The sequence below is a fragment of the Urocampus carinirostris genome, chromosome 17 (assembly GCF_059441175.1).
Source record: "Urocampus carinirostris isolate Australia breed hairy pipefish chromosome 17, RoL_Ucar_1.0, whole genome shotgun sequence".
Lineage (NCBI taxonomy): Eukaryota > Metazoa > Chordata > Actinopteri > Syngnathiformes > Syngnathidae > Urocampus > Urocampus carinirostris.
In genome coordinates this window covers 33902161-33919920 of record NC_142365.1, presented here as the reverse complement: position 1 = coordinate 33919920, position 17760 = coordinate 33902161, and the positions used below count along the sequence as shown (strand labels likewise).

Below are 17760 nucleotides of genomic sequence, written 5' to 3'. Positions count from 1 at the left end.
GTGTCCCCTGCCCACTGCCCGGAGATGGCTGGGATGTGCTCCAGCCCCCCCGCGACCCTAATGAGGATAAGCGGTACGGCTAATGGGATGAGATGATATATATATATATATATATATATATATATATATATATATATATATATATATATATATATATATATATATATATATATATATATATATATATATATATATATATATATATATATATATATATATATATATATATATATATCCCCTGCCCACTGCCCGATGATTGCTGGGATGGGGTCCAGCACCCCTGTGACCCTACTAAGGATAAGCGGTGCAGCTAATGAGATGATATATATATATATATATATATATATATATATATATATATATATATATATATATATATATATATATTTTTTTATTTTTTTTTTTTTTTTTTTTTTCCGGGGGGGGGGGGTTCGGTGAAATTGCAAACCGACAGCGCATTAATTTACGCAGGCTCCTCCCTTCGCATCGCTCCTCATGAATATTCACCTTCGCTACCAATGGGTGTAACGGGGTGGATGGCGTCACGAACTAGGGAACAGCAAACAACCAGTGAAGCATCCAGCTTGCCTGCCTGCCTGTGAGCTAGCCTGCCTGGCTGGCTGCTTTCAGGGTCAGGAACTGTTCTGACAAGAGAGAATGAAAATCCCGCTCTATACTGTCACTGGGAGCAGGACGGAAGACCATGATTCTACTCCAGGGGCTGATTCATGGGCAAAATGTGAACCGAGAGAACGTAAAGACCTATTTCAGGTAATTCCTTCTCTGTGTGTGCAATACGGGGATGTCAGTGAGTGGAGGGGTAAGACATTGGGGGGAGGCAGGCAGGCGGCGTGGGTTGTTGCAGTCCTTTCCCGACCGCAATAGAGATGGGTTAGCTGGCAGCTGTCTGATCTGCAGTCTGCTCCCGTAAGAGCGCAGTCATTAGATTGGCTTTCACATCTTCTTACTTGATATCATCCTACATCTGCGCCACTTCTCCCACCTTCCTCGCCTCTTCTGCATCTCATCTAGCTCCTTTCAAATTAGTGATGGATGGGGAGTTCTTTCCAATTCCAATCAATAGTAGCGCTTGCAGTGGGGACACGAAGACCCCGAATTATGATGCAGCCATTTTGCTCACTGGGTTTAGTTCTGATTCCCAGATTATGTATGAATGCTGCATATGCTCATCATGGCTCTCTCTTTTTTTTATCTATGTGATGGTCTATTTTACAGCAGCCCCAAAAACAATGATGCAGGAATCAAAAAATGTTTTTTTGTCTGTGGGGGGAGGTTAGTAACCAGTCGCACAAACAGTTGTTTCATGGCAAATGTAATATCTGGTCTCGATTGTATGAAGAGGGGGACTGGTCCCGGTCCTTTGAGACAGTGGCATCCAGACGATTGCTCGCTGGTTTCGGCCTGGGGTGAGTTACAAAGGTAGATGTCAATCTCCAAATGATTTGCAAAGCACAAGGTCTGGTCCTGGGAAAGGTGTTGTCTAGCGGTCAGACGCTAGGAAGATTTTAGGGAGTCGACCCAGTGATGTAGGCGCAGAGTGAAATTATAGCAAGGGGAATTGGGGGATGGGTTACTCAACTGAAGGTGTTTCTTCCTTGCTAGCATGATTTTGCCGTACAGTAATCCTTGTTTATCGTAGGGGGTTGCGTTCCAAAAACGTGCCGCACTAGTCAATTCAGCAAAGTAGAAAATCTTTATTTAGAATAGAATAGAATAGAATATGCCTTTATTGTCATTGTTACAACATGGATATAATGTGACAACGAAATTGGACGACTTTAAAAAAAAAATCCAATGGTCCACAACTAACGGGCTGCAGAACAGTACCAGGGTCGTTTGGTATTGGCCTGCATGAAAAGAAAAGAAAATACATTTTCTGCTATTTTCTGCATGTATTCGTGTATACACGTATTTTCATGTTTTACTATGGTTTTATGGTAGTTCAGAGTTCACGTATTGACCGCCAGGGTCATTGGGGCACAACTACCTGCATTGTGTCTTGGCAGTGCCCCTACCTCTCCAGGCAAGCTTTTTTTGTGTCGGGGTTTGCTCCCCCACATGGAACAGTGCTGGTTTTCATAATTACAGTAGCAGCAGAAGCTTCCTGATGTGTCAATATTTTTGGGTGTGTTGCTTTAGTATATCACCGTAATTGACCAATGACTGTCCATTAGACAAGTATTGCTTGTTAGAATCGAACCTGGATTGCGGTGGTCAGAATCTCTAGACTACTAGGATTGTAGACGGCAAAGGAAAAGGCATTGTATCTCATTTAATCATCACATTATTTTCACTCTCAGTGCCGTGTTGTACAATGTTGCAATGGAGCATTATGGGAAAGAGTTCAGCCAAAACAACATGATGAGATATAATCGAATGCCTTTTCTTATGTCTTATAGATCCCCAGTGATGTTAACACAGTGTATTCAGGCTTATTATTAGTATTATCATTGTTATTACTAATGACATTATTGAGGCAGGCTGCAAGAATATAGGCAAACATTAAACTGGTCTGTGTTTTTTTTTTTTTTTTTACAAAAACCTTCTGTATCATCAAATTATAATTTTAGAATCATTCTTCTGCTTTATTGCACTACTGTATTGATTCAGCACAGGATTTACACTACTACAATGACAGTTTGTTGCCATAATGTAGATGACAAAAATGTGGCGTTGAAAGAACATTTCAAGCAAATAAAAGTACCGTATTTTCCGCACTATAAGGCGCACCAGGTTATAGGGCGCACCCCCAAAAAATAGTTTTTGGTCCTATATTTCCCATACATAAGGCGCACCGGATTATAAGGCGCTACAATGGGAACGTCGACAAAACAGTCAGATAGTTCAGTCAAACTTATTACCCCCTTAACATTCCAAAAGCTTGCAAGAAGCAAATACGTGCCGTAGACACGTGCGGATGCGGTGTCCGTACGATGTCACCAAACAAACATTTCTTAGTTTCCATTTGATTTTTTGCTGGCAACTGTGTGGACAGCAAAGTAAGAATTTTATTGTGCGGAAAATACGGTACTGTGATTAATAATACTTTTTTTCATGAATATCTTCTTTATTGTCAAAAGTAATTTGGAAATTAAGCTTGGTACAATATTGCACTGACTATTGATTGAATATATTGGTATGACCGATTTTGGCACATGTGCAGATTAAGCAGGTTTTTATTAAAACCCAATTTTGGCAAAAATATCAACCTGGCCTAAAAAGTGAATTCTGAAATGTTTTTAGTGGGACAGTATACTATTATTATATTTTTGCCCTTTTTGTTTGCCAGGCTGTAATAAACAAATATTTAAAGATGAAATGCAAACATTTCAAAACTACCCCCTTTACTTCACATTGAAATTTGAAAGAACATTTGTGGACGTCTAGCGTGCCGACAAGGACAACTTTGCTGGCAATAGCATGTTCCTTTTTGGAATTAACTTTTTGGTCCAGAAAATTTGAATCGAAAAATATGTTGTAGTACTACAGCTTCATCAAGCTGTTTTACATATGCGTGCAGACTGGACAGTACGGTTTCAACTGCAACGTTATAGAGACAAAAGCAGACACGAGCGGAAAACGGGCAATAGGACTGTTTAGCCAATCAGAATGCAGAACACAATGCACTTTGAAAATCCACAAAGTAGCAAGACCACGAAAGTAAACTGCGATACTGTGAGGGATTACTGTATATTTTTGTTCAGTGGGTTGGCTTGTCCAAAGACATGCATTTCAGGTGGATTGGCCTGTCCAAATTGTCCTTAGATGTGAATGAGCAAGCGAGTTGGGTGTCCCTGTGTGCCCTGCGATTGGCTGGCAACCAGTTCAGGGTGTCCCCTGCCCACTGCCCGGAGATGGCTGGGATGGGCTCCAGCACCCCTGCGACCCTACTGAGGATAAGCGGTGCAGCTGATGGGTTGGCTTGTCTTTTGGAACAACACGATGTCAGATTTTGAAAAGATGCCGGTTGAAGACAAGGTTTGCTTAGCCAATGCTGTACAAATAGTCGCCTCCTTTTTATTTTAGCAAGCAAAGTCCTCACATCTTCATTCACAGCACATGGAACATCCTATGTTATCCACATGACCGTAATCATCATCTCTGAAGAGTGGGATGACGCTTTACATAAAAAAAACAACAGCGACCAAATGATAAAAGTGCTGTTGCTGAGTCAGATCAGGACATTTCTCATGCTACTGGTAACCATGGAAACCAGTACTATTTGTTTCACGTGGAGGAGAAAATCTCTACCCAAAATAACTGTCTGTGAGAAGGACGGGTGCCGCCAGGCTGCACTTGCTCAAAACTCACCACAGGAAGAGGTTCCCCGGCAACCCAGGCGCTTAAGGGATCTGTAAACTTGTTGTTGACGCCATCATATCTGCATGTCACCAGTTGAGACAGATACTATTGTGCATGACCGACTCTCAGGAGAGATTATAATCATGAAAGAAGCCTCACTCTTTTGGCGACAATAGTCAACAATGGAATTCTTTGTTAACTGTTTTAATCTTCTATTTTTGTCGACTACATTGAATCAAAGCTAAAATGCCAGAGGCCGACAGTAAGCACAATGTCGTGGGGCCTTTTTCAACAACAGAAAATGAAAATGCTAAGTGTAATTTGTGTGGTTAAAGTTGTCTGCTACTGTGGCAACACAAAAAAATTACATAATCACCTGAAAAAGCTCACCCTGCAGAGAGCACAGAGCAGCAAACAAAATTGTAACCATGTTACTGTTCCATACACGCTAACCTTTAGAAATTAACACTAAAAGTCCCAGCAATTGTCTTACCCCTTTCAAAATGGCCAGCGGGCAGCCAAAAGGATGTGTTATTTAAAACTAACAACTCATCGGCTCATCTTGACACAGTTTTTCTTGTTAATGTGGCCAGGTGGGGATATTTTAAATGGAATGTGGTGGGTGTGATGTTGATCGATGTATTTATAAACTAAGTCAAGAGGGAAGCGTTTATTATTCAATGATTATTTCATGCAAAACGTGTTTGTATCGATCGATAATACCCTTTGAATACCCTTTGATTTGAGATGGAAATTAAATGTTTTTGAGATGAAGTGTTTCAGGAGTATGTTAGGAGTGACAAGATTGGATAGATTGAGAAATGAAATTGTGAGAGACAGAACTGGAAAAGTAGTGGAACTGAGCAAGCGTGTCGATAAGAGAGTACACGGTTGGTTTGGACACATGGAGAGAATGGATAAGGAGCGAATGTTGAAGAGGATCTACAGAGCAGAAGTAAATGGAAGGAGACCAAGATTGACGTGGATGGATAGTATTATGAGTGCTCTGCAGGAAAGAGGTCTAAATATAATGGAAGCTAGAGCTCTTGTTGGTGATGGGAATGAGTGTAGAGGTGTTGTGAAAGGATATTGGGATGTTTGGATGTGATCTAAGGGATGGGCAGAGCACCCGTATGATGCAGCAGGGGTAAACCAGTGAAAGCTGTCGGGCCTTGCTGTTGAACAAAAGAGTGTGTTGTGTCACCCTGACCCGAGTGACACGGTCACTTTCTTGTGTCCTGTTTCATCTGGAGGGACAAAAACATGACCAACTTGGATGCCGACATGTTTAACTTGTTTGGGTATTTGGCCATTTGGGTTGGCCATGGTCCAAAATTTTTTGTATGTGTGTTTTTTTTTTTTGGTTGATACATTTTCACTTTTTATCTTTTTATTATTTTATTTTATTTTCTTTATTTTTGGATGTGTTGTCTTGCTGTCGGTCACCCCTCTCAAGGGATATGACCAGGGTAGATAGACAGATAGATAGATAATACCCTGGTATTACTTGGATCGAATATACAACAAAATTCCCAGTATCGCACACTCCTGCTGAGAATGCCATTGCGGTTGCTCAGGGGACGCAGCTAATGACCAATCAAGGCTCAGCTCTGCGATTTGGTCCCAGCTTATTTTTCTCCTGTGTTTGCATCTGTGGAGCCTTTTGATGTTTTCCATAGTGGCAGATGTAACCAAACACACTCAGCCTCGGTTACCTGGCCTGCACTAACAAATGCAGCAGGAGATGGTCTTGGCCTGCGGCTGCCTGCTTGAAAACGACTGTGGGAAACCAGATCCGTGTGCAAGGAGGCTGACATCTGTTGCCATTGAGGGGGAAAAGTGGCTTGTTCCCAAAAGTTACCATTAAGTTATTCCCTGTCCTGCACTAATGCAGGAATAAGGAGGGTGCTATGTTGGTTTTAGGCCAAGGGTGTCCAAACTTTTGAGAAAGCGGGACGGATTTGGCAAGCTGAAATTGTGTGAGGGCAGACTATTCAGCCTGGCATTCTTTCAACAGTCTTTAAAAAATGTACACTCTGGTAAGGTTTGCAGTGCTTGGCCATCTGCCTTTGTAAGCATTTTCGCAGGTTCTCGTGAAAAAGTGCTGCTGTGCAGTTACAACAGCTTCCAGTTTCTTCACCTTTCCACAGCGTTTGTTTCCAATTAGCTTTTTGTTGTCAGCATGTGTGATCTGGAAGTGCCTCTTGATATTATATTCTTTGAAAACAGCCACAGTCTCTTGGCAAATTAAGCAAACGCAGTTGTTTTAGATTTCAATGAAAAAATACTTAAATTTCCACTTCTCCTGGAAGCGCCCCCCTAATACACTTTCCTTTCTTAATTTACAATTGCCATTTTGAAAATGGTGTGGGCAAAAATTCTCACAGAAGCCAAGGGAAAGGTGGCCAAAGGACTACTGCCATCATCTGGTGTTAAGTTGAAGTTTTTTTGTGTGTGTGGTGTACACATTTATTTAAGAATTTTCTCACAGAGGCCACGGCTCATGAAACATTTGACTTTGGACATGCCTGTTTTAGACTCTGACTCCAGCAGTAGCTGGGCATGAGGTGAGTATGCCGAGCCGTTTGAGAATGAAATCATACATGCTCTTTTATGAAACAGCATATGCTCACAATTGCAAAATACTCTCATACTCACACACTCACACCCACAAAAAATACTACTATACTCTCATATTACTATACACTGATATATGCACTACAATGCTGCCACACAACACAGAATGGAATAGAATACAACAGAACAGAACAGAATAGAACAGAACTGAATAGAATAGTCTTTACTGTCATTGATATCAACATTGTGAAACATTGTTTGCAACAAGATTAGACATGGCACTCCAGAGTAAAACGTGTAATAAAGACTTTGAATGTCACGTATGAGGAAAGGAGACGGGACCCAGTTGCGTTCGTTTTACTCAGTTTTTATTAACGAGAACAGGACTTGCATCCACGGTCCGATGATTGTCGGTCACGGGTGGCAGATAGCAGGAATGCGGAAGTGGCACTTCCGCGTCGAGCGAAGGTAGTTGTTGACAGCGCGAACAAATAGGACGATGGCCAAGGGTTGAGGAGCAAAAACATAAAGGGGTCCAGAAAAGAGGTCGGCAACAGGTATCAGGCAGGAAACTGGGCAGGATAGAGTCAGTAGTGATAAAAGTTTGCCGAGCGTGTTACATAGGTTCACAAAACAATCCGACGAGTGTTGTCAGAAGGCGGGGGTTTAAAAAAGAGGAGGCAGCCAATCAGCGTCCACGGCTGTTGGCGCCAACGAAGCAGACTCAGGCGCCCCGCATCAGTAATTATAATATTGAATAGAAAAAGCTTGAAAGACTATCAGGATAAATAGGCAAAAATAATACAACACAGTGCTTAGAAAAAACTTGATAATATCAATGCAATGAAAAATTGTAACAACAGTGCAATGTAAATAGGTGCCAAAGATTTAACAGCAGCAATTTTAAAAACCCAATGCAATTTACAAGGTTTATATATTCACAGTTTCATTCAATAACATTTTTTTTTAGTTTCATTTAGCAACAACAAAAAGACAAAAAAAGTCGCATGATACTGTATGTCTTCACAGCTTTGTGCGTTTATTTAGGGTAGGCATCTCCTTAGGAAACAAGCTGTTTCTACTCTACACTCTCACATATACTACTATACTATCTCACAAATACTAGTATAATTTTGTACACTTACTACTATACTCTTTCACAAATACCAATCTAATCTCATACATACCCCCATACATGCCTCTCATACACTCATTTAATTTTGTTTCATTGAATGACACTAGGCAGCACGGCGGCGCAGTGGTTAGCGTTTGTGCGGCACAGTTCATGTCATGGGAACCTGTCGTGGGTTCAAATCCAGCTCCGGACTTCCTGTGCGGAGTTTGTATGTTCTCCCCGTGCTTGCGTGGGTTTTCTCCGGGCACTCCGGTTTCCTCCCACGTTCCAAAAACATGCATTTCAGGTGAATTGGCCGGTCCAAATTGTCCCTAGGTGTGAATGAGCGAATGAGTTGTCTGTCCCTGTGTGTCCTGCGATTGGCTGGCAACCAGTTCAGGGTGTCCCCTGCCCACTGCCCGGAGATGGCTGGGATGGGCTCCAGCCCCCCTGCGACCCTAATGAGGATAAGCGGTACGGCTGATGAGATGAGATGAATGACACTACTATATCTTTGTCAGAGCCAGAACAGATACAGGACCCAATCGCGTGACGTTCTCACACAAGCTTTTTATTTTATGGGATATGGGGAGTCATGCACGTTAGGAAGCCGGTCTGGCGTGGAAGGACAGGACGCCAGAGACCCATGAGATCGATAACAAATCAGGGTAATGAAAATAAACAGGGAACCAAAACTAGAGAAACTAACCAACAGTTCAGTTCTGTCCAAGAATAGACGGAAAACAAAACTGAAACCCGAAATTAAACAGTACAAAAATAAACGGGAACAATACCGGACTGCAGATATCACAGGAAAACAGGACAGAACCCACGTCTTTTGGGGCAGAAGTTCGTTGACGGGCTGACACTGAAGCGAGAGAGCGCTGAGCTTTATATACACAGAAAGTCAATTTCTAATTGAGCCGCAGCTGGCACAACACGGGCACCATGGCAACCATGACACACACGGGCAGGGCCAATTGGGCACCACGGCAACCGTGACACACACGGGCGCGGCCAAGTGGGCGCCATGGCAACCATGACAATCTTATGTACCCGTATATTACAAAAGTCTTAAAAAGTCTTATACTGCATATGCACATTTAGAATAGGGTTCTTTGATGGCGTGTGAGAAAGAATAGTAGTGTTTGAAAGCATAGTATTGTGTGTATAAGAGTATAGTAGTGTTTGTGCACATGTTATATGGGGAGGTGGGTAGTAACCGAGTACATTTACTCAGTTACATTTACTTGAGTAAGTTTTGGGAAATTTTGTACTTCTCGGGGTGTTTTTAAATCCCTATACTTTTACTTGAGTAAATTTGTAAAGGTAAAACTGTACTTTTACTCCGCTATTGAACATTGAAGTCATTACTTCGTTACTTAATAACCCCTCCAAATAATTACGCGTCTGTCTTTATTATGACGCAGATCTCTGCCAGGCTCTCCCATATTTAACCAATCAAACGTAGCAAGCTTGTCACCTGACCATATTCAACTTAGGCGGGGGAAAAGTTGTTTACGGATGAAACAGATAAAAAATGTTGCTTATTATTAACGACTCTGAAAACACAGAAGAGGAGGAGCACCCCTGGCATCGAAAGCATGTTCCCTTTCAAAAGGGTCCGAAACAGCAGCTACAATATGCAATGTCTCTTTTGTTCGAGCTCATGTGCTAGTTTGCTTGCAGAGCCTGTTAAGAGAAGTATTGATGCTTTCGATGTGCTACCTGGTGCTACATGTGCTTAATTTATTTATCTTATTTATACTATATTTGTTTTATTGTTTATAAAAACACTTGAATTTACGTTGAGTATTTGATTCTACTTTACAATTAAATGCATTTATTGATGATTGGATGGAGTTTGATAATTTGAGAATATGATTGGTTGTTTAAAAAAGAAATCGATAAATACTCAGTACTTGAGTGATATTTTCACGAAGTACTTTTTAACTTTTACCAAAGTATTTATTTGGACTACTTTTACTTCTACTTGAGTAATATTATTCTGAAGTAACTTGAGTAAAATTTTTAGCTTCTCTACCCACCTCTATTATATGTGAGAACAGGTATAATATATTTGTGAAACAGCCTCTTATCGGTATGTAAAGGCTGCAGTGTGTGTGTGTGTGTGTGTGTGTGTGTGTGCGTGTTTGACTGTGTGCGTGTGTGCGTGCGTGTGTGTGCGTGCGTGTGTGTGTGTGTGTTGGATTGGCATGTCAGACTGGAAGCCATCTGGCTATTTTTTTTGAGGTAGCGTTAGTGGGGAGTAAGTGGAAGAGACGCGTAGAGGGAGACCCTTACATACTACACAAACATAGCTTGGTAAGGGGCCGGTCACACAGACATTTGCGGCTGAATCACGGCTAAAATTTTGCGTTTTTTTTTTTGCCCGTGGTTGCCCGGGATGGAAAATGCGCAAATTTGGCCAACCCGCTGTTCATCTGTGGTATGGCCGGAAAAAAGACGCCGGCGACTGTTCCGCTTCCTCATCACGTCATTTCCTCGTGTGGACCACGGGTATAAAAGCTCCCGAGCCGGTGTTGTGCCCATATCCAACTTCTATGCAACACCCGCACTGCCCCACCCCCTCGCGTGACTTTTTCATCCACGTTTACAAACGCATTTTGTAGAATACGATCGCACTTTATTGTTAAAATAAACGCGTTATATAGACTAGGATCTCCCAATTGTTATAATTAGCTCGCTTTATAGTTTTAATAAGCGTTTTATATAGAATACGATCGCTTTCGTTGGAAGCGCAGCAGAATGCGCGTACACGCGAGGGGGGGAGAATTTACGGTTCGATTACGTTTACGCTCACAACAAAAACAAAGACGGAATGGTTTGAGTTGTATTACATTTCCAACAAATGCAAGACTGAGTGGTTTTGGTTATATGTTCGCCAATACTTTCCCTAAATGTGAGAAGAAACGAGGTAAATGTGGTTGTAGTAGCGAGGGTATGCAAATTTCGGCACCGGGCTGTAAAATTCATAACCGCACAAGACACAGTCACGTGATAATCAATATTTCAAGGTATGGCATCATTTTTATTTTAAAATCTTGAAAAGAAATGTCAAGAAATAAAATTGGATCAATACGAGATCACTACGCTGACGGGGGTGGGTTTAAGTGTTGTTGGTCTATCTTTTATAATCATTATCCATTATCGATAAGTTCATAATACGCTACAAAGCTTAGGAGTCGGGATTCCTACTCTCAGCCAAAAGGGGTTTTTAAGGGTTATTGTTCTATCTTCGTTATTCATTATCCATTATCCGTTATCGGTCAGTTCATAATACGCTACAAAGCCTAGGAGCCGGGACACTTACTCTCGGCCAAAAGGCCAAGCTAAGGTCCTAGCCCTAAAGCCTTGCTGCGATCATTGCGAATGCACCGCTCCCGGAGGTACTGCAACAGAGCAAGCTCTTATTCAAAAGGCGAAGCTAAGGTCCTGGCATTAAAGCTTTGTTGCGACCACTGCGAATGCACCGAAAGATTTATTCGAAATGAAGAGAAACTACGCTGACGGGGATCCATGTTCACCCCCTTGACGTCACGAGCACAACTGATGCTCGGCATTCGCGCTGTTTATACGCGGAGAAAGGCGTTTGACTGTCACACGCGTAACATGCTAATTTCACGTAATAACACCGCGATACAGGCGCAGAACATGCTATTACCATACTCCACCCACAATTACCTGCTGAAATTTCCCGTCCTACCCATGTGTAAGCACGCCCTGGCCGCGGCCAGAGCACGTCGTTTGCGCGTCATTTCCGCGTCATTTCCTCGTGTTGACCACGTGTGCGGCACGCGGTTTAACACGTGCTCAAACTTTTGAGCAGCTCAAAAGTTTTGAGCGCGGCCAACCACGTGAAAATTTCCGACCGCGAGTAAAGCACTGCTCTATCTCGTCTATATGGCGGTCTCAAAACGTCCTACAGCGCTCAACAGCTACTGCCTCACGGCCAGAAATTTCTGGCCGTAGTTCAGCCTCAATACGCCCGTGAAAGGCTGTGTACCCGCGCTCTGAAGAATTGAGCAGCGCCTGACAGTTTCGCGCTGCCACCCGCGCGCGAATTTCCGACCTCGTGTTAAGCACCGCTGTATGTCGTCTGAATGGCGATCTCAATGCGTCCAATAGCGTCCGCCTCAGAGGCAGAAATTTCTGGCCGTGATTCAGCCGCAAAAGTCTGTGTGACCGGCCCCTAACCTCCCTACTCGATGTCTGCGCTTTCTTAGCACTGCAGCATGCTTGAATGTGTTGATGTTTTTGATAGGGTCTCTTTTGTAATATTGGATCAATTTCAGCTGAAACAAAACATCCTGCTCAAGCTTTTGTCAAACAGTTAATCTCCTGTTTTGCGCCAATCACTCGTATTTGAGAATTTCAACACAATCCTGTGCTCTTACACATGCATTTCTTAAACATGGAAAATATGAGGAAGTAGTACTTGGTCTTGGATAAAATCTATCTATACAATGTCAGAGTTACTAATTGGAAAGAACGTGAGCTTTTTACTCTTTTCGATAGCTATGTAGCTGCCTTTTAGTGTTTCACCTGTTTATCTTTCTAGCAAACTATTAAGCTACCATTTTAGCAATTTAGAAAGCCATCTATCTAGCTTTTTATTTTTTATTTTGCATGCTATCCAGCTTATATTTAACCTTTTTTTGCAGGTTATGAAGAAACATTTTGGGCTCCTTTTTAGCCAGCTACAGAGCTTTGGTTTTTAGCTTTCTATCCGACTGTTTAGATGGCTTTTTAGTCTTTTAGCTAGCTATGTAGTTCCCGCTAATCTTTTTTTTTTTTACCTGTTTACCTTTCAAGCTAACAATCGATCTACCTTTTTAGCTATTGAGCAAGCCATCTAGCTAAGTTTCTATGTTAAAAACTAATGTCAAACTGGGTGCCCTTTGCACTATGAATTAACAAAAAGTAGCTCTCAGCTTGAAAAAGTATTGGGGGCCCCTGCTATAGGCAATCATATTGTAATAAACAAAGTTGCAGAGACCAGTTGATGTTTTAAGTAGCCCACTTAAAATCTGTGTTGTGAAGCTCACGGGGAATCAGGCATCGGGGGCAGCAGTATCTGGAAAACCAAAGGCAGCAGTTGTGGTCAGGATAGGAGATAAGGGCAGGGGACACAAGAAACAAACAGCTATGACAATAAGGCTTGGAACCTGGCAAAAAAGGAACAAGGCAATGGACTAGTGCTGAGCTGAGGAGACAGAGGGTTTCTATAATAAAGAGAGAGAGGTGAGATTGGAGAGTAATCAGGTGTGGGTTAGACATTAGAGCCAAGAAGTGAGTGACCAATTAAGGTAAAGGACGAGTGAGAGGAAAAGAAAGGAAATCAAACCGGACAGCTGGACTGAGACAATGATAATGCATTTTGAAGCTTGTCTTGTCTTTTTCATCCAGTTACCATATTGTTAAGGCCCGCGACCAACTGAAAATGGGTCAGCAATCGTCTTTTGGGTCCCGATCTACCAGTTGAGAAACAAGTTCTCGACCAGAGATCGGGAACCTTTTTTGACCCAAAGAGCCATTAAAGCAAAAATATTTAGATTTTTTTTTTCTCGAGAGAGAGGCACACCATATATTTTACGACAAAATACAACAAAACCACCAAATCCGCTCACCATACAAAAGCTAATTTTTCAGCGCATATTATTTCACTGTGTGATGAAATAATAACTCTGCCAGAGCCTGCCCCATATCAATATAAATATACCACTTAAAATTTGTCACCCGCCCGTACTTAAGCATATTGATGCTCATTTTTGTCCTAAATAATGGCTTCAAAACAAGGTGCAAGCAAAATTATTTTGTGAAAATGTCACAAAATATGGCAAACGAGGATACTAGCATGTTTTTTTTTTTGTGCAGACGGCGCTGGGCAAGAAGGAGTGCATGTGTCCTGTCTAGGTGCCTTGTTGAGCTTTTGTGTATTTAAAATTTGTTGTGTGGCTTTTCATTATAAAGTGACGAAAGAATGAACATAGAATGCTTAGTGAGCTTCCATATACAGGATTATTTACCAATTCACAGCCAAAACGAGGTCTGTTGGTGTGACACCTTGACTGTAAACTGTTTTATAAGACGCTAGACCAAATAATATGATTATTAGGCAATGTCTTGGTGCATTAGTGCGCAACCTTACATTATATAAGTTCGATTATATCTCCGAGCCATACAGTATGTACTTATAAAAAGAGCCGTTTATGGCTCGTGGGCCATTTGATCCCGACCACTACACTAATGTGTGAGATGATTCTCAGGATAAAACTAGACAGATAAAACATTGACATTTTGCCGAGTTGGAAAAAGGTTTAAGAGATTAGCCAGTTTCAGTGGGTCAGGTGTTGGCCGAGGCCTGGCTTGAACTTGGAAAGCAAAGTATCAGCTGCATGGTGAGCCGTTACGTTTAGCTCCCTAACATGATGTCAAATGGTCAATGGACTGTATTTCTATAGCTTGTGTTGTCAAACGGCATTATGGGCCTTTTTTCGACTGTGGGAGCAACACTTGCTGCCTTCTCCAGCTGCAGTATTTAGCTGAGTTGAATTTCCAAGAATTCGTTATTGCAGAGGTTTGACCATGCTTTGCAGGTGCAAAGGGAAATATTGCACTCAGCTCATTTTTTCTGCTGTAGAGATGTGCAACTATTGGTCGCTGGCTCTGAAGCCAAAAGAAGTCTCATGAGAATGCTAGGGGATGCATTGTCATGATAAGGTTTCAGAATCATGAAACACCTCTGTAAAACATAGGTGCAACGGCTGAATAGTGACTACGTTTTGGGTGAAGTGCTTGTTAATACATGTTTCTCAGCAGGCCTGCTTAAAAATTACGTCAACACTTCTCTGGTGGCTTAGCTTTGCCATTGCATTTCTTCTTCCCTTAATGCTTAACAGCAGCTGGCATTGGTTTTTAAAGTCAACTGCAACTAAAATGTATGATACAGAGAATAATACTTTTTATCCAAGAGATTTGTCTCACAAATATTTACACACATATTGTTCAGATCCACAAATTAATTCACAATTTACTCAAGATCCAAAAGTCCTTTGGCTTGATAATTTCAAACGCAAGATTTTAAATTGCAGATAGATTTGTGGCTCTGCAAAATGCACGATTGAAACCAGATCTCTCATCTTATTGGTACTGGAGAAATTAGAAAGTTGGCTTTGAAAGTCCCAAAAAAGTGCTTGAATTTGGCAATGAAACAGGTGTAAGAACCTTGAATATAGCAGTTAGTTACGTGAAGGCTACAAAAATGAAAGTTAAAGCCTTGCAAAATGTACTTAAATGGGTTGTCCCTCGCAGCACGGCAGATGAGTGGTTAGAGCGTCTGCGGCACAGTCCTGAGATCATGGGATCGAATCCAGCTACTAACCTTCCCGTGTGAAGTTTGCATGTTCTCACAGTGGTTGCGTGGGTTTCCTCCGGGCACTCGGGTTTCCTCCCACATTGCAAAAACATGCATTTCAGGTTAATTGGCTGGTCCAAATTGTCACTAGGTGTGAATTATCGAGTGAGTTGTCTGTCTCTGTGTCCCCTGCCCACTGCCCAAAGATAACTGGGATGGGCTCCAGCAACCCCACAACACTAGTGAGGTTAAACAATGCAGATGATGGATGGATGGGTTGTCCCTCTGGAGCAGGGTTCTGGAACTAATGGCTCAAGATCTGGTAAGACTTCCGGTTGGACATGTGAGTGGAGTAGACGTAGGTCAGGGGGAGCTCCCGCTAAACATCGTTTAATCCGCAACTTAATGTAATTCAGGTTCATTTTTTGGACTGCCGGTAACCAACATTGAAATGCTGAGGTCGTTTTTCTGAGGTATGAGTGAAGAGAGAAAGAGCGAGGCGTCACGAAAACACAGGCACAACTGGCTAGCAGCATGAAGGATGCAACAGAGCCAGCGGTGTCAGAAGAGCTGCAGGCGCTACGCAGACTGCTGGTCCAGGACATGACAGAAATGATTCAAGTGGTGATTGGGCCAATTAATTAGGCACTCGGAACGTCTTGAGTGCTCCGAAGTGGATCATGACAAGCGCATCAAGCACCTCGAGGAAGAGCTTCACTCTTACAGCAACATAATAGCGTCCTTGGAGGCTACCTGTGAGGTGCTATATGCCGAAAACAAAACACTGTGCAAGCTCGTTGTTGACGCTGTGGACCGTGGAAGGAGATTCAACTTGAGAGTGACTTATATCAAAGAGAAGTACCCAGAGGCGGGTGGACAAAATGCTACACAATTCATGTCTTCATTCTTCTTAAAAGTACTGAGCGACATGTTCCCAGCTCCCCGGTATTAGACATAGCCTACAGAGTTGGCCCCGTCAGACGCGATGGAAAACCCAGAGCCATGATCGTCAGGTTCCATTACCTCCAGGATAAAGTCGAGGCCCGAACCGGGAAACCCAGAGAGCTGGAATGGCGCGGAGCTAAGGTCGTTTTTTTTCACCGACTACAGCCCCTCTCCCCATCATTTTCAACGGGCTCAGTGTGGTGTAGATAAGACTTTAAACATTGTGAAAAAACACGCACATAGGCTCTCTGTCAAGTTGTCTAATGCAGCTTGTGTGTATACATATATATATATATATATATATATATATATATATATATATATATATATATATATATATATATATATATATATATATATATATACTTACATACAAATATACACACACATACACGTATATATATATACGTGTATGTGTGTGTATATTTGTATGTAAGTATATATTTATATATCTTTTTCTTTCTTTTTTTTGTGACTGCGCCTGTCTTGAAACACTGCATGTGACTTTGTGGGCAGTGAGGAGGTTGAGAATGCTTAGTTATTATACAAAAGGATTCAGCCAATTATGATTTTTTTCAGGTTCTTTGTATTTATTTTGTTTTTTTTTTATTTCTTAGCTTAGGTCTTAAGGGGGTATGGGGTGGAATAGAGCGCTACTTAATGTTCAGTAAATACAGAGTGGGCCATAGGGCCCGGATTTCATCACTTCTTTGATGCAGGATAAGTCTACTGGTTTGGGTTTTTGTTCATGGAATGTCAATGGTATCAATAATCAGAAAAAAAGATGTAAGGTGCTTTCCCATTTAAAAAACCTACAGGCGGATATAATATTCCTGCAAGAGACACATTTGATAAACGATGAGCATGGGAAATTGAGATGTAGGTGGATAAGTCAAATATACCACTCAAAATCTTTATCCAGAGCTAGAGGAACAGCAATCTTGATTTATAAAGGAGTGGCTTTTAAACATTTATCTACAATATCAGACAAGAATGGATGCTACGTAACGGTCCAGGGAAAATTGTATTCTGTCCATTTTACACTATTGAATATTTATGGGACAAATTCTGATGATGCTGATTTTTTTTTAGGAAAGTTTTAAGTTTAAGACCAGATATTTCAAGTACCAACCTTTAATTGGATCTGACCTCAATTTCGTGGGTGCAAGTCCTTTTCTCTTTCTTGATAAAAACTGAGTAAAACGAACGCAATTGGGTCCTGTTTCCGTTCCTGGTTTGTCATAAAATTAACCATTTATCATCCGACCAAACAAGTAGAGCTTTTCTGCATGTGAAACAATAATAATTTGAATTTGGTGATAAACCAGAAAAATTGCTAGCAATACAATTACGCAAATTGGAAAGTGACCAAACTATAAACAAAATAAGATCTGACTCCGGTGTTCTCCACACTCAACATGAA

General features: G+C 41.6%; 1 protein-coding gene across 5 annotated transcripts in view; it reads left to right on the top strand.

The window, feature by feature from the left end:
* Nucleotides 1–587: 587 nt before the first annotated feature.
* LOC148349865 (serine/threonine-protein kinase PAK 3) overlaps nt 588–17760 on the top strand; it is a 74263-nt gene continuing 57090 nt past the window's right edge. For 4 of the 5 annotated variants that reach the window (XM_088320508.1, XM_088320507.1, XM_088320506.1 and 1 more), the window contains exon 1: nt 588–771. The gene's annotated coding sequence lies outside the window, so the exon portion shown is untranslated. Of the gene's footprint in view, nt 772–1391; nt 1428–6814; nt 6891–17760 lie in introns of those variants that run through there. The other variant, XM_088320504.1, reaches the window with a different exon arrangement.